This window comes from Mobula hypostoma, chromosome 6, assembly GCF_963921235.1.
Source record: "Mobula hypostoma chromosome 6, sMobHyp1.1, whole genome shotgun sequence".
NCBI classification, from domain to species: Eukaryota; Metazoa; Chordata; class Chondrichthyes; order Myliobatiformes; family Myliobatidae; genus Mobula; species Mobula hypostoma.
Genome location: NC_086102.1, coordinates 168,513,074 through 168,536,251, shown reverse-complemented (window position 1 = coordinate 168,536,251; position 23,178 = coordinate 168,513,074). Strand labels below are relative to the sequence as shown.

At 41.5% G+C, this 23,178-nt stretch overlaps 1 protein-coding gene across 10 annotated transcripts in view; it reads right to left on the bottom strand.

Moving 5' to 3' along the window:
• myo3b (myosin IIIB) overlaps nt 1–23,178 on the bottom strand; it is a 488,192-nt gene that overhangs the window by 241,421 nt on the left and 223,593 nt on the right. The window lies entirely within an intron of this gene.

Sequence of the window (23,178 nt, the reverse complement as noted above, 5' to 3'; positions counted from 1 at the left end):
GTCTTCACTGTGGAGGACACTAGTAGTATGTCTGATGTTATAGTCTGTGAAGGAAGAGAAGTGGGTGCAAGAGAGAAGGTGCTCAAAAAGCTGAAAGACTTAAAGGTATGTAAGTCACCCGGACTAGGGGAACTGCACCCTAGGGTTCTGAAAGAGGTAGCGTTAGAGATTGCGGTGGCATTAGAAATGATCTTTCAAAATTCATTGGACTGGCATGGTGCCAGAGGACTGGAAAAATGCAAATGTTACTCCACTCTTTAAGAAAGGAGGAAGGCAGCAGAAAGGAAATTATAGACCAGTCAGACTGACCTCAGTGGTTGGGAAGAGATTAGAGTCAATTGTTAAGGATGAGGTGATGGAATACTTGGTGACACAGGACAAGATAGTACAAAGTCAGCATAGTTTCCTTCAGGGAAAATCCTGCCTGACGAACCTGTTGGAATTCTTTGAGGACATTACAAGTAGATGCAGTGAATGTTGTATATCTGTACTTTCAGAAGGCCTTTGACAAGGTGTCACACATGAGGCTGCTTGCCAGGTTAAGAGCCCATGGTAGTACAAGAAAGTTACTAACATGATTAGAGCATTGGCTGATTGGTAGGAGGCAGCGAGTGGGAATAAAAGGATGCTTTTCTGATTGGCTGCCAGTGATCAGTGGTGTTCCACAGGGGTTGGTGTTGGGACCACTTATCTTTATGCTGTATATAAATGATTTAGATGATGGAATAGATGGCTTTGTTGCCAAGTTTGCAGATGGTATGAAGATTGGTGGAAGGGCAGGTAGTGTTGAGGAAACAGTAGGATGCAGAAGGACGTGGACAGATTAGGAGAATGGGCAAGAAAGTGGCAAATGAAATACAATGTTGGAAAATGCATGGGCATGCACTTTGGTAGTAGAAATAAATGTGCAGACTATTTTCTAAATGGAGAGAAAATTTAGGAATCTGAGATGCAGAGGGACTTGGTAGTCCTTGTGCAGAACACCTGAAAGTTAACTTCTAGATTGAATTGGTGGTGAGGAAGGCAGATGCCATGTTAGCATTCATTTTAAGAGGTCCAGAATACAAGAGCAAGGATGCGATGTTGAGGCTTTATAAGGCACTGGTGAGGCCTCACCTTGAGTACTGTGAACAGTTTTGAGCCCCTCATCTAAGAAAAGATGTGCTGGCATTGGAGAGCGTCCACAGGATGTTCACAAGGATGATTCCAGGAATGAAAGGGTTATCATACTAGGCATGTTTGATGGCTCTGAGTCTGTACTCATTGGATTTCAGAAGGATGGGGGGGGATCTCATTGAAACCTTTCGAACGTTGAAAAGCCTTGACAGAGTAGATGTGGAAAGGGTTTATCCCATGGTGGGAAAGTCTATGACAAGAAAGCACAGCCTCAGGATAGAGGGGCGCCCTTTCAAAACAGAGATGCGGAGAAATTTATTTAGATAAAGGGTAGTGTTTTTGTGGAATTTGTTGCCACATGCAGCTGTGGAGGCCAGGTCGTTGGATGTATTTAAGGCAGAGATTGATAGGTAGTTGATTGGACATGGCATCAAAAGCTACGGGGAGAAGGCTGGAAACTCGGGTTGAGAAGGAGATTTAAAAAAAGGATCAGTCATAATTGAATGGCAGAGCAGACTCGATGGGCCAGATGGTCTAATTCCTTTCCTATTTCTTCTGGTCTTATGGTAATAGCGTTGCACTGACCATTACGCTACTGTGTAATATACTCAGTATATTCTTGCCTTCGTTGTCGTTACTCAATCAGTTTCATTGAAGAAATAATATGTAGCTGATTTCATAAACTCTGCCTAGTTTCTTTTTTTTAAATTTCCTTCCATCACACTGACTTCATGACATTGATAATGTGTCTAATCAGAGTGACATAAAATATATGTTTAAATGATCTTCAAAAATAAGTCACAGCAAACTAATCATCTATTGTTATAATCATTTTGAAGCCAATATTATGCAAGTTGTCAAACTTTGTCTATGAATAGCACTTATATCATGCATATTTGTTTTAATGAAAACCGTTATGCAAAATTATTAAACAACCCCAAAGGTTTCGTCAAGGGAACTAATTACAGATCTTGTTAGCTTGGACAGCCAAAAGGAGCAGTTGTCCTACATACTGCGGCAAGAGCAAATAAATCTGATAACTTTTTAACTATTGCAGCATATACTTCTATAACTATTTTTCAATCCACGTACACAGGACATCAAAAGATTATTTTGGTTGACCAGAAGCTTTACTTTTATAGTCAAGTGACAATCACTGCAACTTCAGAAACAACGATAATTATAAACAACAGTAGTCATTTAAAAGAAAAATTCTGTTTCCACAATCATAAAACATGGGCAATCCATTTATTAGAGATTGCTAATGATGTTAAACAATCCAGCACCATATGAGCATAGTGGAGATAGGACATAATCTCAAGGTACAGAACCTGTTTGTGTTCTAGGCACTCAATATCAGGACTTCCCTTTGTTACTATTTTATTACTAAGTTGCAAGAGGCACTCTGAGCATTGAATCCAGATGTATTCAGGTCTAACTACAGTTAAAATTTACCTGGTATAGATTAAGCAAGGTTGTAAATGACTTTTACAGTAATCTTTTTCCCTCAACTCAAAATGAAGGTGCAGACTTATCAGGAAACCAAAGCCAATTTTATGCTTAGTCCCATATTTTTAGCCCAGATTAATTTTTAAATTGGGTGAAATTCCAAATAGAAAGGGTCCACCTTGTCCCAACTGCATAACATGAGAAACACACACAAAGTGCTGAAGGAACTCAGCAGGCCAGGCAGCATCTACGGAAAAATGTACAGACATGTTTCGGGCCGAAACCCTTCGGCAGGAATTGAATTGAATTGTCTTTATTTCTTAAATCCTTCACATACATGTGTAAAAATCTTTACGTTACGTCTCTGTCTAAATGTGCAATGTGCAATCATAGTAATTTATAATAATTTATAATAAATAGAACAGTCAATGTAACATAGAAATACACTCAAATCAGTGTGAGTTCATCAGTCTGATGGCCTGGTGGAAGAAACTGTCCCTGAGCCTGTTGTCCTGGCTTTTATGCTGCAGTACCGTTTCCCGGATGGTAGCAGCTGAACAGTTCGTGGTTGAGGTGACTCGGGTCACCAATGATCCTTCGCGCCCTTTTCTCACACCTGTCTTTGTAAGTGACCTGAATCATGAGAAGTTCACATCTACAGATGCGCTGGGCTGTCTGCAACACTCTCTGCAGAATCCTGTGATTACGGGAAGTACAGTTCCCATACCAGGCAGTGATGCAGCCAGTCAGGATGCTCTCAATTGTGCCCCTGTAGAAAGTTCTCAGGATCTGGGGGCCCATACCAAACTTCCTCAACCATCTGAGGTGAAAGAGGCGCTGTTGTGTCTTTTTCACCACACAGCTGGTGTGTACAGACCATGTGTGGTCCTCAGTGATGAGGATGCCGAGGAACTTAAAGCTGTTTACCCTCTCAACCCAGATCCATTGAAGTCAATAGGGGTTAGCCCATCTCCATTTCTCCAACCTGAGTGTGGCCTCATCACAACAGTGGAGGAGATGATAGATGGACAAATGGGAATGGGAATGGGAAGTGGAACTAAAATGGGTGGCCACTGGGAGATCCCACTTTTAATTAAAATGGGTGGCCACTGGAGAAACTGCACCTTATATTCCGTTTGGGCAGCCCTTAACCTGATGGCATGAACATCGATTTCTCAAACTTCCGGTAATGCCTCCTCCCCCCTCACCATTTCCCTCCCCTTAACCCTCCCTCACCTTATCACCTTGCACCCCCCCCCCATGGCCTCCCTCTGGTGCTCCTCCCCACTTTTTCTTTCTTCCATGGTCTTCTGTCTCTTTCACCAATCAACTTCCCAGCTCTTTGCTTCATCCTTCCCCCTCCAAGTTTCACCTATCACCTTGTGTTTCTCTCTCCTCTACCCCCACCTTTTAAATCTACTCCTCAGCGTTTTTTTTTGCCAAAGGGTTTTGGCCTGAAACATTAACTGTACTTTTTTTCCCATAGATGCCGCCTGGCCTGCTGAGTTCCTCCAGCATTTTGTGTGTGTTGCTCAGATTTCCAGCATCTGCAGATTTTCTCTTGTTTGTGCATAACATGAGAAAGTGTTATACTGCAGAAGCTTATAGGACAGCCCAAGTTACTATAATAATGCCTGAAATGAATCTGCTGATACGTTGGCCTTTGCCACATGTAGATTACGTTACATTTTTCCACATAACCATATTATAATTACAGCACGAAAACAGGCCACCTTGGCCCTTCTAGTCCGTGCCGAACTCTTACTCTCACCTAGTCCCACCGACCTGCACTCAGCCCATAACCCTCCATTCCTTTCCTGTCCATATAGCTGTCCAATTTAACTTTAAACAACAACATCGACCCTGCCTCAACCATGTCTGCTGGAAGCTCATTCCACACAGCTACCACTCTCTGAGTAAAGAAGTTCCCCCTCATGTTACTCCTAAACTTTTGCCCTTTAACTCTCTACTCATGTCCTCTTGTTTGAATCTCCCCCACTCTCAATGGAAAAATCCTATCCATGTCAACTCTATCTATCCCCCTCATAATTTTAAATACCTCTATCAAGTCCCCCCTCAACCTTCTATGTTCCAAAGAATAAAGACCCAACTTGTTCAACCTTTCTCTGTAATTTAGGAGATGAAACCCAGACAATATTCTAGTAAATCTTCTCTGTACTCTCTCTATTTTGTTGACATCTTTCCCATAATTCGGTGACCAGAACAATACACAATACTCCAAATTTGGCCTCATCAATGCCTTGTACAATTTCAACATTACATCCCAACTCCTATCTCAATGCTCTGACTTATAAAGGGCAGCATACCAAAAGCTTTCTTCACCACCCTATCCACATGAGATTCCACCTTCAGGGAACTATGCACCATTATTCCTAGGTCCCTCTGTTCTACTGAATTCTTCAACGCTCTACCATTTACCATGTATGTCCTATCTTGATTAGTCCTACCAAAATGTAGCACCTCACACTTATCAGCATTAAACTCCATCTGCCATCTTTCAGCCCAGTCTTCTAACTGGCCTAAATCTCTCTGCAAGCTTTGAAAACCTACTTCATTATCCACAACTCCACCTATCTTAGTATCATCTGTATACTTACTCATCCAATTTACCACCCCATCATCCAGATCATTAATGTATATGACAAACAACATCGGACCCAGTACAGATCCCTGAGGCACACCACTAGTCACCGGCCTCCAATCTGATGAACATGTTATCCTACTCTCTGGCGTCTCCCATCCAGCCACTGCTGAATCCATTTTACTACTTCAATATTAATACCTAATGATTGAACCTTCCTAACTAACCTTCCCTGTGGAACCTTGTCAAAGGCCTTACTGAAGTCCATATAGACAACATCCACCGCTTTACCCTCATCAACTTTCCTCATAACCTCTTCAAAAAATTCAATAAGATTTGTCAAACAGGACCTTCCACGCACAAATCCATGTTGACTGTTCCTAATCAGACCCTGTCTATCCAGATAATTATATATACCATCTCTAAGAATACTTTCCATCAATTTACCCACCATTGACGTCAAACTCACAGGCCAATGATTGCTTGGTTTACTCTTAGAACCCGTTTTAAACAAAAGTTTTTCTTTCTGCTCTTTCTCAACCTAATATAATCAATACAAGTAACAGCCTTTATATACCAATAACCATGTGTGAATTTTGCTCCTTAGCAAGGTAGCCCAACCCGAGTTCCTTATGCAGATGCGCCCAGAGAAGAAAGGAATTATCTATCACCATATGGAGCCTACTACTAGGTAATATGGTACCTTGGCCAACTGATTGGTATCTCAAGATTGAAAACTGAACAGACATCATCTGAATAAAAATCCCATGTGAAATGGATGGTGACATTGTTTTTCCTGAGGCCTGGTTTGCACCGTTTGAATATTACGATGGGATAGGGTGGAAGGTGATTCAGCAACAAATTGTTTACATGAACATGCGCTTAAATATAACAACACTTACTTGTCTGCTTTCAACAAGCAAGAAAGGAGTTCCAAATAGTTCCAAAATTCAATGTCTGATAAAAAGTCTATTAGCAGTCCTTCAACAAATGACAAAGACAAAATCTTTTTCCATTAATTTTCATGTTTAGTCAAGTAATATTTCATAACTTTAGCTCTGGCACCTGTGTTCCAAAATTCTTTTCCCAAGAGTAAATAATCCTGGAGAAATATTGCTATTCTTGTCCCTCTTCTGCTAACTTTCTTGTATATTATGATATATGATGAAAAATACAAATCATAATAGACAACCTTGCTTCCTGCCGTCAATAATAGCAACAGACACCAGTTTTCCATCTCAACTGTAGGTTGCAAACCATTTTTTTTAATTTATGGAAATTGTTGCCTGGCCACCTGAATACTGTCTAAATACACTGAATGCCACAGTTTGATTTTGCTCTCAATGATCCTAGGAAGTTCTAAGCTATTTGGCACACAACTGGCTATTATGTCAATGAAGATAAATAGTGATTTGCTTTAAGACTCTAGTCACAATAAATCTTCTGCTTCCTATCAATCTAAAAGGCTGAATGAACTAAATACACAAACTTAAAAGACTCACATTCACTTCCCATCATTATTTAGACATTTATACTCACACCATCAATTTTATCCATTCCAACATTCTACTGCTTTACCAAGTAAATGTTAACCCTCACCAGACAGTCATAATGCCTTTACTATTTATGAGCAATAGATCTCTCATGGCAAGCTTATCAATACACCTTTAATCCCTTATTTGATTTTACATTATTCTCCCTTCATGGAGACGATTGCACTTTAGCACTTTAGTCTGAGTAGTAATGGATTTTATTTTTCCTGCTATTGGTCCATGTTTTCATCTTTTGTCTGATTTGGCAGGGGGTCGGGTGGGGAGAGAAGGCAAAATGTCTGGGTTGTATAGGGTCTTTGAGAAAGTTGGCAGCTTTAAGAGGCAACCAGAAGTGCAGACAGGATCCATGGAGGGGAGGATGATTTCCATGATGGGCGGAGATACGTCAACAACTCTGCAGTTTCTTGTGGTCATGGGCACAGCAGTTGCCTTACCCAGCTGTGATGCATCCAGATAGGATGCTTTCTATGACGCATCAATAAAAATTATTAAGAGCTAAATTTCATTCGCCTTCTGGGGAAGTAGAGGTACCGCTGAGCTTTCTCAGCTGTGGTCTCAATATGGTTGGACCAGGACACACAAAGGTTCAAAGATTCATTTTGATTGTCAAAATATGCATGTACAATACAACTCTGATATTTGTCTACTCCAGATAGCCATGAAATACAGATAGACCATGGGTATTGTTGAAAGAAAAGACATCAACTCCCCCCCCCACCCCCCGGGCACAAAAAAGAAAAGAAATAAATCTTGTAGACCCCAAAATACCCCCCTTGCATGCAGCAAAAAACAACCACAATAACAATCAACGATGCCCTACACATACCAACCCCTGATCCCCTCACTCGCAAAAAGAACAGTAGCACCAAACCCCCAAACCTACATACAAAAATATTAACAGATCACCCACCTGTCAATCATCCACAAGAAAGAAAACGCCAAAAAACTGAAGGAAACCAACACTACTAAGCCCCCTCCTTTCCTCTCTGTATACCCATGACTGTGTCGCCACCCATAGCTCCAATCTGCAAATTAAATTTGCTAATGACAGTGTACTGATTGGCCGCATCTCAAATAATAATGAGGCAGCCTACAGAGAGGAAGTCATCACCCTGACACAGTGGAGTCAAGAAAACAACCTCTCCCTCAATGTCGCAAAAACAAAGGAGCTGTTTGCAGACTACAGAAGGAATAGAGACAGACTAACCCCTATAGGTATCAATGGATCTGGGGTTGACAGGGTGAACAGCTTTAAATTCCTCGGCATAAACATCACAGAGGATCTCATGTGGCTGTGTGGTGAAAAAGGCACAACAGCGCCCCTTTCACCTCAGACAGTTGAAGAAGTTCAGTATGGTCCCCCAAATTCTAAGAGCTTCCTTTAGGGGCACAATTGAGAGCATCCTGACTGGCTGCATCACTGCCTGGTATGGGAACTGTACTTCCCTCAATCGCAGGACTCTGCAGAGAGTGGTGCGGTCAGCCCAGCGCATCTGTAGATGTGAATTTCCCACTATTCAGGACATTTACAAAGACAGGTGTGTAAAAAGGGCTCGAAGGATCATTGTAGACCTGAGTCGCCCCAGTCAAAAACTGTTCCAGCTGCTACCATCTGGGAAACAGTACCGCAGCATAAAAGCCAGGACCAACAGGCTCCAGGACAGCTTCTTTCACCAGGCCATCAGACTGCTTAATTCAGGCTGACACTACTATACAGGTATTTCTATGTTATATTGACTACCCTGTTGTACATAATATTTATTATAAATTACTATCATTGCACATTTGAACAGAGATGTAACATAAAGATTTTTACTCCTCATGTATATGAAGGCTGTAAGTAATAAAGTCAATTCAATTCTATTGGTAATGTTCAATCTTAGGGACTTGAGGCTCTCAATCTTCTTAACCTCAGCACCTTTGATACATGCACACTACTCCCCCACTTCCTGAAGTCAATGATGAGCTCTTGTTTTTTGCTGACATTGAGGGGAAGATTTTTATCATGACACCAAGCTCTCTATCGTCTTCCTATACTCTGTATCATTGTTACTTCAGATGCAGCCCATTACGGTGGTATTGTATGCAAACTTGTGGATGGAATTGGAGCAAAATATGACTGCTGAAGGGTCCCGGCCCAAAACGTCAATTGCACTTTTTCCCCATAAATGCTGCCTGGTCTGCTGAGTTCCTCCAGCATTTTGTGTGTGTTGCTTGGATATCCAGGATCTGCAGATTTGCTCTTGCTCAGAATATGACTATGTAGTTTTAGGTTTTTAGAGTAGTTGGACGAAGACATAGCTTTGTGGGGAACCGGTGTTGAGAATAGTCACAGTGGATGTGTTCCTGCCTATTCTTACTGATAGTTGGTCAGAAAGTTAAGGATCCAGTTGCAAAGAGAGGTTTTGATTCCCAGGTCTAGGAGTTTGGTGATGAGTTTGTTTGAAATTATAGTACTGAAGGCAGAGCTGTAGTCATTAGCCAATACTTTAACATTGGTTTTCTACTGTCGAGATGCCCCAAAGATGTATCGAGAGCCACAGAGCTGGCATCTACCATAGATCTGTTTTAATGGTAGCTGAATTGCAGTGGATCAAGGTGTTTGGCAGACTGGAGTTAATGCGTGCCATGACCAGCCTCTTGAAGCACTTATGGTAGCGGACATCAGAGCCACCAGGCAGTAGTAATTAAGGCATGTTACGTTGTATTTCTTAGGTATCAGGATGATAGTAGTCTTCCGAAAGCAGATGGGAACCTCAGAGTGAAATAGGGAAATGTTAAAAATGACCGCAAATACTCCTGCCAGCTGATCTGAGCAGGTTGTAAGAACATGGCCAGAGAGATCACTCAGGTCAATGCATTCCACTTTGTGACATTCGACTTGAAGAATAGTCATTTGAACAAACTGATGCACAATGCTGAACTCGTGCGTGTAATTTTAGAGGACACTTATTTACACTTGTAGAGGACATTTGTTTCTTGATTAAACCAGAGAAAAAAAGATTGGCAATTCGGCCTACTGGGAGAAACCACAGAGACCAGGTCTCTGGCAATGAGTCTGGTGCTGTGGCTCAGAAGAGCAGAGAAGTGAAGAGGACTACAGTGGTGAGAGGGCATTCCATATCATAGCAACAGAGACAAGATTCGGTGGACGCAATAGAAACACGCAGTTGGTATGTTGCCTCCCAGGTGCCAGGGTCAGGGACGTCTCAGATCGGTTTCGTGGCATTCGAAAGGGGGAAGTGGAGAAGCAAGAAGTCTTGGTACATATTGATCCTGTTACGTACCCCGTAACTGGGTTGCCAGCAGAAACGGACCACTTAGTTGGAGTCTGGATTACTGGAACTAAGAAAGTTTTATTAAAGAAATAAGTAACACAGTACTCTAATAGTAAGGATATAAATGCAACAGGTTAGCAATGAATAAACACACATGTACACAGAACTAGGATAATAGGATCAATCAAGCTCCATCGCAGTCTAGGGGTAAAATGATCAGTCTCAAGTGACACAGAGTTCAGTTCAGTTTCAGTTCGCAGTAATCGCTGTTGTGTCGTTGGGGGGAGAGAGAGAGAGAGCGAATGCTGATATTCAAATTGGATTCAACAGACCTTTGATATTCCTCACAGTTAGCTTTCAGTGCGAGCCCTTTTTAATGTCTTCTGAGGTCACCAACTGTGACCCCTCCGTTCCGGATACAATCGTTCTTCTGCGGTGAACCCGGTACCCAGGCAAGGGTGGACACACACACACCAGGTTCCCGCCGACCGTACCTTCTCACCCTGTGCTCCAAAACTCCCACCAACTTGTGGGGGCACACTGCTTTTCCAGGGTCTCGTTATCTCGTGGTATCGTGGTGTGTCCCTTGCCTTAGCGAACCTGTTCCTTTTATCCTCCTGCTGGGGTATCGCCTGTCCATCAAACTTCAAACAGTTCAGGTTCAAAGCAACCGGTCTCTGACAATACTCGGAACTGTGTCTCCTATTTGTTATTCCCTCTCGTCTCTCTCTTATTAGCATTTTGAATGTTTCCCCCATTTGTCTTTCTCTTATCTCTCTTATTGGCATCAATCTTCTGATAACTTGGTCATAATACCAATGACTTAGGGAGGAAAGGTGAGGAAGTCCTGAAAAGAGATTTTAGGGACCTAGGTAGAAAGCTGAAAACCAAAATCTCCAGGGGAGTAATCTATAGATTGCTGCCCATGCCACATGCCAGTGAAGGTAGGAATGAGATGATTTGGCAGGTGAATGCGTGGCTGAGGAAATGGTGAAGGGGGTAGGGGTTCAAATTTATTGATTATTGGGGAAGGTACAACCTGTACAAAAGGGATGAGTTTCACCTGAACCTGAGGGGGCCCAATATGCTTATGGGCAGGTTTGCTAGAACTGTTTGGAAGGGTTTAAACTAATTTTGGCAGGGGGATGGGAACTGGAGTGATAGTGATCAAGATGGGGTAGTTGTTTTACAAACAGAGGCAGAGTGTAGTGAGACTCCTAGCAAGGAGAGTCTGATGACAGGGCAAAATTACAGTCAACAGGATGAGTTGCAATGTAAAAGCAGACAAAATGGAAAAGGGTGAAAACAGGATTGAAGGTGTTATATTTAAATGCACACAGTATACGGAATAAAGTAGATGAACTTGTAACACAGTTACGGATTACCATATACGATGTTGTAGGCATCACTGAATTGTGGCTGAAAGATTATAGCTGGGAACTCAATGTCCAAACATACACATTGTATTGAAAAGAATTGTAGGTAGGCAGAGGGAGTGGCATAGCTCTGTTGAAATCGAATCATTAGAAAGAAGTGACATAGGGTTGGAAGGTGTTGAATTCTTGTGGGTAGAGCTAAGGAACTACAAAGGTAAAATACATCTGATGGAAATTATATACTGGCCCTCAAACAGTAGTAAAGAATGGTCTACAAGTTACAACGAGAGATAGAAAATGCATGCCAAAAGGGCAATGTTGTAATGTTCATGGGGGTTTTCAATATGCAGGTAGATTGGGAAAATCAGGTTAGTGCTGAACCCCAAGAGGGGTAATTTCTAGAATGTCTATGAGATGGCTTTTTAGAGCAGCATGTGGTTGAATCCACTAGAGGATCAGCTATTCTGGATTAGGTGTTGTGCAATGAACCAGAATTGATTAGGAAGCTTAAGGTAATGGAACCCTTAGGAATGAGTGATCGTAACATGATAGTATTCCCCCTGAAGTTTCAGAAGGAGAAGCTAAAGTCAAATGTATCAGTATTACAGTGGAGAAAAGGGAATACACTGGCGAGAGAGGAATTGTCCAGAATTGATTGGAAAAGGACACTAGCAGGGATGATGACAGAGCAACAATGGCTGAAATTTCGGGGAGAGATTCAGAAGGTCCAGGATATATGAGCCCCAAAGAAGAAGTACTGTAAAGGCAGGATGACACCACCATGGTGGACAAGAGAAGTCAAAACCAATATAAAAGCCAAATAGAGGACATATAATAGAGCAAAAATTAATGGGAAGTTAGAGGATTGGAAGGCTTTTAAAAATAAACAGAAAGCAACTAAAAGAGTCATAAAGAAGACAAAGATGGAATACAAGGGTATGCAAGCCAATAATATATATTTTTTTATTTATTCATTTACAGGATATGGGTGTCGCCAGCTAAGCCAGCAGTTATTGCCCATCCCTAGTTGCCCTTGAGAAGGTGGTGATGAGTTGTCTTCTTGAACCGCTGCAGTCCCTGAGGTGTAGGTACACCCACAGTGCTGTTAGGGAGGGAATTCCATGATTTTGACCCAATGACAATGAATGGATGGCAATGTGTTCCTAAGTCAGGATGGTGGGTGACTTGGAGGGGAATTTCCAAGTGGTGGTATTCCCAGGTATCTGTTGTTCTCGTCCTTCTAGATGATAGTGGTTGTGGGTCTGGAAGGTGCTGCCTTAGGAAATTTGGTGTTTTGTTGCAGTGCACCTTGTAAATAGTACACACTGGTGCAACTGATCGTTGATGGTCGAAGGATTGGATGCCTGTGAAAGGGGTGCCAATCAAGTGGGCTGCCTTGTGCTGGTTGGTGCCAGGCTTCTTGAGTGTTGATGGAGCTGCACTCATCCAGGCGAGTGGTGAGTATTCCATTACACTCCTGACCTGAGCCTTGTGGATGGTGGACAGGCTTGGGGGAGTCAGGAGGTGAGTTACATGCCGCAGGATTCCTAGCCTTTGACCTGCTCTGGTAGCCACAGTCTTTATATGGGTAGACCATGTCAGTTTCCTGTCAATGGTAACCCCCAGGATGTTGATAGTAGGGAATTCAGTGATGGTGATGCCACCGATTGTCAAGGAACGATGGTCAGAGCCTCTCTTGTTGGAGATAGTTATTGCCTGGCACTTGTGTGGCTCGAATGTTACTTGCTTCATGTCAGCCCAAGCCTGGATATTGTCCAGGACCTGCTGCATTTGGGTATGAATTGCTTCACTATCTGAGGAGCCATGAATGGTGCAGAGCATTGTGCAGTCATCTGCAAACATCCCCACTTCTGACCTTATGATGGAAGGAAGGTTATTGATGAAGCAGCTGAAGATGGTTGGTCCTAGGACACTTCCCTGAGGAGCTCTCGCAGTGGTGTCTTGAGGATGAGATGATTAACATCCAACTGTCTTCCTTTGTGTCAAATTAAAGTCTGTCACGAGCCTTGTGGCCCATCAGGCCAGTGCTTATGCCAGTTTCCGTGGCATGAAGCGACTGAGAGTGCAAGACTGCCCCCTGGATAGGATGCCAGTCTATCACGAGGTTAACCCCCAGCATTTTTGCCGCGACCCATTCTCAGCTGGGTAGACCTGAGCATTGTGTGGTTAAGTGCTTTGCTCAAGGACACACATGCTGCCTCGGCCGAGGCTGGAACCCACAACCTCCAGATCACTAGTCCAACGCCCTAACCACCTGGCCATGCGCCACACTTTTGTGTCAGGTATGATTCCAAACAGCGGAAGTTTTTCCCCTTAATTCCCATGGACTCCATTTTAGCTAGGGCACCTTGATGCTATACTCGGTCAAATGCTGTCTTGATGTCAAGGGCTATCACTGTCACCTCACCCCTAGTGCTTAGCTCTTTTCTCCATGTTTGGACCAAGGAGGTATTGAGATCAGGAGCTGAGTGGCCTTGACAGAACCCAAACTAGGCACCTGTAAGCAGGTCTTTGCTGAGTAGGTGCTTCATGATAGCACTGCTGATAACCCCTTCCATTGCTTTGCTGATGATAGAGTAGGCTGATAGGGCGGTAACTGGCTGGGTTGGACTTGTCCTGCTTCTTGTGTACCAGGACATACCTGGGCAATTTTCCACATTGCCAGGTAGATGATGGTGTTGTATCTGTACTTGGGCAACTTGGCTAGTGGCACAACAAGTTCTGGAGCACAAGTCTTCAGGACTATTGCCGGGATTTTGTCTGGGCTCATAGCCTTTGGAGTATCCAGTGCTTTCAGCCATTTGTTAATATCACGTGGATATCTTGATATCCTCTTTAATATCTTCATATACATAAAGTGTAAAAGAGTGGCGAGAGTAGATATCAGACTGCTGGAAAATCATGCTGGAGAAGTAGCAATAAGGGACAAAGAATTGGCAGATGAACTGAATAAGTCTTCAGTGAGTAGAAGTTCAAGAGTGTCAGGATGCAGAAGTGTGCAAAGTTGCCATTACTAGCCAGAAGGTTCTTGGGAAGCTGAAAGGTCTGAATGTAGATGGACCGGATGGTATTCTCTCCAGGGCTCTGGAAGTGGTGGCTGAAGAGATTGTAGAAGCATTAGTAATAATCTTTCAAGAATCAATTGATTCTGGGATGGTTCTGCAGGAATGGAAAATTGCAAATGACTCTTCAAGAAAGAGGAGCAGCAGAAGAAAGGAAACTATAGGCCAGTTAGTCTGACCTCAGTGGTTGGGAAGATGTTAAAGTTGATTGTTAAGGATGAGGTCTCAGAGTACTTGGACGCACATGATAAAATAGGCCATGATCAGCATGGTTTCCTCAAGGGAAAATCTTGCCTGAATAATCTGTTGGAATTCTTTGAAGAATTAACAAGCAGGACAGACAAAGAAGAATTGGTGGATGTTATGAACTTGGATTTTCAGAAGTCCGTTGAAAAGATGACACACATGAGGCTGCTTAACAAGGTAACAGCCCATGGTATTACAGGTAAGACACTAGCATGGACAGGGCATTGGCTGATTGGCAAGAGGCAAAGAGTGGGAGTAAAGAAACCCTTTTCTGGCTGGTTGCCAGTGACAAGTGCTGTTCCACAAGGGTCTGTATTGGGACCACTTTTTTTTACGTTAGATGTCAGCCACTTAGATGACGGAACTGGTGGCTTTGTGGTCAGGTTTGTGGGTGATACGAAGAGGTGGAAGGACAGGTAGTTTTGAGGAAGTAGAGAGGTTACAGAAGGACTGAGACAGATTAGCAAAATGGGCAAAGAAATAGCAGATGGAATACAATATCAGGAAGTGTATGGTCATGCACTTCGATAGACGAAATAAAAGGATTGACTGTTTTCTAAATGGAGAGAAAATACAAAAATCTAAGGTGCAAGGGGACTTGGGAGTCCTCGTGCATGATTCCCTAAAGGTTAATTTGCAGGTCGAGTTGGTGGTGAGGAAAGCAAATGTGATGTTAGCATTCATTTAAAGAGGACTAGAATGAAGAAGGAAGGATGTAATGTTGAGGCTTTATAAAGCACTGGGAAGCCTCACTTGGAGTACTATGAGCAGTTTTGGGCTTCTTATCTAAGAAAGGATATGTTGACTTTGGAGAGGCTCAAGGAAGGTTCATGAAAATGATTCCGTGATTGAAAGTGTGCTGCCTGCCAGCAATACAGCCTGGGAACACCAATGCCTTTGAGGGAAAATCCTAGTACATCACTGATAAAACCCTTCCAATCATTGAGCACATCCACATAAAATGTTGCTGTAGAAAAGCAGCATCCATCATCAAAGATCCTCACCACTCAGGCCATGCTCTTTTCTCACTATTTTCATCAGGTAAAGGTACAGGTGCCTCAGGAATCACAGCACCAGGTTCAAGAACAGTTACTACCCCTCAGCCATCAGGCTCTTGAACAAAGTGGGATAATTGTATTCATTAAAGGACTCTTTTATCTTGTTATTTATTTATATCTGCATTTGCATTGTTTGTTGTCCATTGGTCCTGTTTGCAGTTACTGTTCTGTGCATTTGCTAAGTATGGCCACTGAAAAAAATCTCAGGGCTGTATGCGGTGACGTGTGTGTCCTCTGATAATAATTTTAAAATTTTACTTTGTACTTTGAACTTTCAAGGGTTGGCATATGAGGAACATTTGATGGCTCTGGACCTCTACTCATTGGATTTCAGAAGAATGAGGGGTGACCTCATTGAAACCTATTGAATGTTGAAATGCCTTAGTAGAGTGGATGTGGAGAGGATGTTTCCTATGGTGGGGAGCCTAAGACCAGAGAACACAGCCTCAGAATAGAGGGTTGTCCTTTTAGAATGGAGATGAGGAGGAATTTCTTCAATCTAAGAGTGATGAATCTGTGGAATTCGTGCCACAGGAGGCTGTCGAGGACAAGTAATTGGCTATATTTAAGCTAGAGGCTGATAGATTCCTGATTAGTCAGAGCATGTAGGGCTATGTCAGAAGGCAGGAGGTTGTGGCTGAGAAGGAAAATGGATCAAACATGATGAAATGGCAGAGCAGACTCGATGGGCCAAATAGCCTAATTCTGCTCCTATATCTTATGGTCTTAATTCAAATCCCAAAGCCAAGGAAGCCACAAAACCTCAAGAAAAATAGTTGGGGAATATTGGAATAAATCCTAATATTATTCATGAAAAATACGATTTGCATTTTGGAGAGCTTTCAGTAGATTTCAGGATCATGTGCTAAGAGCAGAAGGGCTTTCTTTATTTGCATTTATTCTTGTTTATAATCAGGTTATGCACAAATCCTGCAAACAGTATGAAACCCAAACCAACCGTGTTTAATCAACCCTGTTTAATCAATATTGCCTCGACAGAAGTTTTGCCATTTTAAGCTGCCCACCATCAAGATAATGTCAATATAGAAAATTAGTTTGACATCAATTTCATAAGCCTGATGTCTTTAGAAATACTATTTATGATACTTTATTAATGGCCTTCAGAAGATCAAAATTATACTTCTGGTGTATCTTCATCAACAAGTTTGGCACCTCTTCAATTCCAACAAATTGTAAAGTAGCAATTTTTCCTCAATCCATACTAACTCCCCATAACCATGAAGCCTTTTAGATGAGCATTTCCAGCTTATGATGTACATAACTGATAATCAAATGCTACATGTCAGGAATCATTTTGGAGGAGTCATTTTATTTATCACAGCCCATTAATAATTATCAATTTATTGGTTAAATGTGGATTTGCATCAGTCTGCACGAAGACGATTAGATTAAATTTACAGGGGAAACGCATTTTGACTTAAGAAAACAAAATAGAAATGTACTATGTGTGATATATCTTTGTAATGTAATACTTACATGGATTAACTGCATCCACGAATAACATACATGGTGTTAGTAACATAACATACAGCATGGAAACAGAACCTTTGGGCCAGTTTGTCCATGCCAATCCAGATACCTCTCTAAGTTAGTCATATTTACTCCATACCTCTCTCGGTCTTTTATATCCATATACTTGTCCAAATGACTTTTAAACATTGTAACTGGACCTGTTGCTACAGCTTGTTCCAAATCTTTGTGTGAAAAATTTGCCCCTCAGGTCACTTTTAAATTCCACCTCCACCTTAAATCTATGCACTCTAGTTTTAGCCTCTATTTTGATTGCATGCATACTCTTCCTTTCAGCTGCCTATAACAGTTCACTGAGTACAGAGCATAAAAAGTTAAACAGTTGGCCAGAATTCTCTTTCCTGCTAAAGATCCCTTTAGTAAACTCCCAAGAAATCAATGAGCTCTCCAGCGGCACCTTAGGATACATTATAATGCATTACTCAAACAGCACTTGTATCCTCATGGTATCCAAGGTCCTTAACACACAAACGTGCATGGGCTGGGACTACCTGCCACCAAGTTACTCTCCCTGGATGATTTCTCTAATCAAGGCACATAAATCCAAACTGCATCTGCTCGAAGTGTTGCTCAACTTTTCGTTATTAAGGGTATAAGGGCACAAATGACAAGGAAACTTCTGGCTACAGTGGGCATGTCTGTTGTCTATTGTTTTCTCGGCAGTCATTATTTTATTTTAACATTTAAAGAACTGCATCTAAGTATGTTTTAAGGCACCGAGCATTATGCTCTAAGATGACAGGTGTTTGAGATGGTAATGAGCTGGCTTTGATGTTGTTTCAAATAGACTTCAAATAATAAACAATTAATTAGCTTTACTAGGTGAACGATAAACACCTCGCAGTGTGTTGGTGAGCTGTTAGTCCTGCTACCCTGCAGGGCATCTGGCATACCTTTACTTTCTGCTGTGAGTAACAAGAAGTAAATACAGACTCCAGCAGACAGCCAAGTTTATAGAAAAAGAAATTAAAAACTCTGCAAGCTTGCAAGTAAGTGAGAAAATCTTACTTCAACAAATATGTTGAAAAGAAAGACTTGCATTAATACCATGTAGTAACACTTGCACTACATCCCAAGGCACCCCACAACCAATGAAATGAATACATTAAAAGAGTATGTAGCTTCAAGTCCAAGTTCAATTTATTGTAATTCAACTGTGCACATGTATACTGCTAAATGAAACCACGTTCCTCCAGATCAAGGTGCACAACAGAGTAAACATAACTCACAATCATAACACATAAAATATCAGCACAAATAAATTAACAAATAATAAGGTGCATGTACGATACAAGTTAAAAAGTAAACAGTATAATGCAAGTGCTGCTTCATATGCGATGAGACCTGGGTGGTGGCAGGGAGCTCAGTAGTCTTACGCCTGGGGTAAGAAGCTGTTTCCCATTCAAACAGTTCTGGTCCTAATGCTACAGATGTTTGTCCCTCCTCCATCCCTTTCTCCCATGGTCCACTCTCCTCTCCTGTCAGATTCCTTCTTCTTCAGCCCTTTACCTTTTCCAATTATCACCTCCCAGCTTCTCACTCCAACATCCTCCCCCATCAACCTGCCTTCATCTAACACCTTCCAGCTTGCCTCTTCCCTCTTGCCCCTCCAACCTCCCCCACCCCCCCCAACTTTTTATTCTGGCATGTTCCCCCTGTAGAGCACAAACCGACAGGTGATAAGTGAATCTGGATGAGAATGAGAAGGTATGTAGGTGGGAAAGGCTTAAGAGCTGACAGCTGATAGGTGGAAGGGGCAAAGAGCTGAGCAAGATGGAATCCGATAGGAGAGGATACTGGTCCATGGAATAAAGAGAAGGAGATGGAGAAGAAGAGGGAGGAAAGTGTGGATAATGGGTAAGTTATGAGGATGGAGGGGAGAAAGAACAGGACCAAGGGAAAAGAAAAGGTAGGGGACAGAGGGGAGTGGTTACAGGATGTTGGAGAAATCAATGTTAACGCTGTCAGTTTATAGATTGACAAAACAAAATATCAGGTATTTCCAGCATCTGCAGAATTCCTGTTGTTATCGGGTGTTCTTACTCTAATTTGCATGTGGACAGACATGTCAGTATGAAAATGGAAGTGGAATTAAATTGGCTGGCCAACAGGAGATCCTGCCTGTTACAAAGGTGCTTGACGAAGTGATCCACCAGTCAGCTTCGGGTCTCAGAGAATTACAAGAGGTCACACCGGGAGCACGAGTTGCAATAAGTGGCACTGACGGATCTACATGTGAATGCTGCCTCACCTGGGAGGACTGTTTATGACTCTGAATGGTGGTGAGGGAGGCTACCGGATAAGTGGCTCAAAGGCAATCAGATAGGAGGGATGAGTAGATAAGGAATTCACAGAGAGAGCGACCCTGTGGAACGTGGAGAAGGGAGAGGAAGGGAACAGGGGAAAAGATGTGCCTAGTGGTGGGTCTTATTGGAGACGGCATTTAAAATATATTTATGATGAGTTGCTGCAAAATCTGGCCTTGCTGTGCAAAGTGTCTACAGTTAAAGAGGTTTTATAATTCAAACATGAAAATAGCTTCACACTTGAATTGTGCTACTATGCAACTTCACATTGCATAGCATGAGACAGCTCTTATCAAACCAACATGTTTGGCTTAGGAACAACTAATGCCACTCGACAGAATTATTTCATGTAACTTTTGAAATACCAAGTAAACTACTCAGTTAATTGGACAGCGGTAGGTCATGCAATATAATTTTAAAATTTAAATTTAAATTTTCTGTTCTATGGAAAAAAAATAGTTTACTGAATTTTCTTTACAGAAAGTGCTCCAGAGATAGTTTAACTATTTGGATGGAGGTTCCTACAGAAGGTTGATTCCAAACCATATTTTTGCATGGTTTGTAACCCAACAACACATTAAAATTGCTAAAAGCTTTTCTCTGCCTTGATCCAGGAAATAAATCTGAGCTAAATATTTTAATTTCTAATTGCTTTATATGAAGCAAATAGTATTACTAATATTCGAGTCTTTAGGAAATATACCAGAAAAGAAGAATCAGGTACAGGCCAGGAAGTCCATCTGTCACTCACACTAATGAAGAGGTATATAAAAAGGTATATAAAAAGGTATTCAGTGCTTAAAAAAAGTTTAATTTATGAGAAAAAGTAGGGATCAAAGTTAAAATATAATTATATTCTGTTACAGTAAAATAAATCAGATTTTATTTGACTATGCAAAATATATTGACTGACAGATTTTCTTCAGGTAAGTATACTAACAATAAGTCAATCATGCAGTTGCAATTAGAAACTGGCTGTTAATTACCTTTCACTTAAGTCAGATCCAAATTGGTGAAGTCTTTTATTACAAGTGAATTGCTGAAAGAATCATCTTTACAGATAAAGTTAGTTAAATCAGATCTTCACCCACTGAGGTGATTACAGGATAAGACTAATTACAAGGAAAAGCTGTCAGTGTATTGTACGACCATGGGCAGTATAGTAGCTATGGTAGAAGTAATTCTAGTTCAAATGGAGCAAATAAATCCATCAACATCTAAATTATTATAATCTTGCCATTGAAGCAAATGTTTTTAGGCAACAGGGAGTAAAGGACATTGCTTGCCTTTATTTCGGTATAAAACTTAAATCATGAACTCCTATTCTCCAAGTACAAAACAATGCACTAAATACCTATTGAGAATGCCATTAATGCAACTCTGTATTTCATAATATGACGAGCTCCATAGGGTAAGATTATCCATTTGATGCTTGTCAGAAATTAAACAGCTGTCCAGTGATTGTGGAAAATCATTTTTGCAATCTGCTGATGTTGATTATTATGTAATATACTGCAGACATTCAACTAAACCATTTCACTTTAGGAAAAAAAAACAGGACGGAATAAAATCAAAATCAAAAGACTTAAAAATGTTGATCTGGAATCAAATCACCTACAGTATTATTAAAAACTTTTAAGTTGGCTTCTTCTTGAAAACATTTACTTCAACTATTCAGTTCACATTTCATCCAATAATTTATCTAGAACAGGGGTTCCCAACCTGGGGTCTATGGACTCCTCAGTTAGTGGTAGAGGTCCATGGCATAAAAATTAGTTGGGAACCCCTGATCTAGAGTGAGTCATGATGTCTCAACTTATCTTTCAATGCATTTAATGAGGAATTAAATGGTTAACACCGTCTTTACATTTAATTCACTATAATCATCCCTTTTGAAACATATGACAAATTTTGTTTTTGCCGCTGTCTGCAAACACATAAACATAATAGATTCTGCAGATGCTGGAAATCCAGAGTGACACACATAAAATGCTGGAGGAACTCAGCAGGTCAGGCCGCATCAATGGAAGGGACAAAACAGTCAACGTTTTGGGTCAAGACCTTTAATCAGGACTGGAAAGGAAACAGGAAGAAGACAGGATAGGAAGGTGGAGGAGGGGGAAGGTAGACAAGCTAGAAGGTGATAGGTGAAGCTGGATGGAGGAGGAGGCATGAAGCTGGAGGTGATTGGTGGAAAAGGTAAAGGTCTGAAGAAGGAGGAATCTGAGAGGAGAGGAGAGCGGACCATGGAAGAAAGGGAAGGAGGAAGGTCACCAGGAGGAGGTGATCGATAGGTGAAGAGAATAGAAGAGGTAAGAGGGGATCCAGGGTGGCGAATAAAAGAAGAGGGAAGAGGGAGGGTGGAGAAATTGCTGGAAATGCCATAGGGTTAGAGGTTACCCAGACAGAATGCGAGGCATTGCCCTTCCAACCCGAAAGTAGCCTCATCATTGCAGTAGTGGAGGTCATGGACTGACATGTTGGAATGGAAATGGGGATTGGAATTAAAATGGTTGGCCACTGGGAGGTCCTGCTTGTTGTGGGTGAAAGAAACGTGCTCAACAAAACGGTTCCCCCAGTCTACATTGGGTCTCACCGATGTAGAGAAGGCTGCACCAGGAGCACTGTAGGGATATTGTAGGGTCTTGTTGAAGGTGGCAGAAGCTGTGGAGAATGATGCACTGGATGTGAAGGTTCAGGGGAACCTGTCATTCGGCACTCACAGGACAACAGTGTCTTGTCAAGATTGCACTGAAGCTAAGACATTTGTCAAGTAAATGAATCTTATCTCTTGTTCCACAGCACAAAAACATGACATCAAAACGCTTGGCCTCATAAGCTTGATCCTTTCTTCTGATTTCACCACCCTGAACTAAGTCCAGAACGTCAGTCTTTCAATCCCTCCTCAGTACTTCCACCAAATACTGATCTGTGCTTCAAGCCCAACATCTGTGTCAGGCACAGATGCAGCACCCCTATTCCCTGGCCTCCACACTGGCCCAGTAGCATTCTCGTCCTAATCCTACTTGCTGAGTGGAAAAAAACAGATAGCACTTTTCGGAAAATGTATAATGCCTGAAATTAGATCCTGAGTTTTCAAGCTCAGATGTAAATGGAATGTTCAACGGAGGACGGGGTAATTACCATCCCATTGTTGTGCAAACCTAGCTCAGCCTTTAGGGTTCTAGAAGTTTTAGTCAACAATTTAGTTAGATCTTATTATGGATCTGTTTCATACAATATTAGATAGTGATTTAACTATTTTGCTTCAGTGCAATTTGAAAATATAAGGTCACCAATTAATTTTGAAAATGCAGTGCTCCTCAGAAAGAAACTAAGTTGTATTAAGCCAGACATAGTAATGTTTTTAATAATGACTAAATATTTTATATTGTTTGTCTTTTTAAATGTCATTTTTCATTTATAAATTCATATTTTCAGAGATGATTTATTATTCCTCATTACTCTTTAACATATTCATCATCTGTAGTATTTTTATTTTCAACTATATTGAGTGAGTATATTTACTTGCAATGTCAGTAAATAGTATAATTAATTCA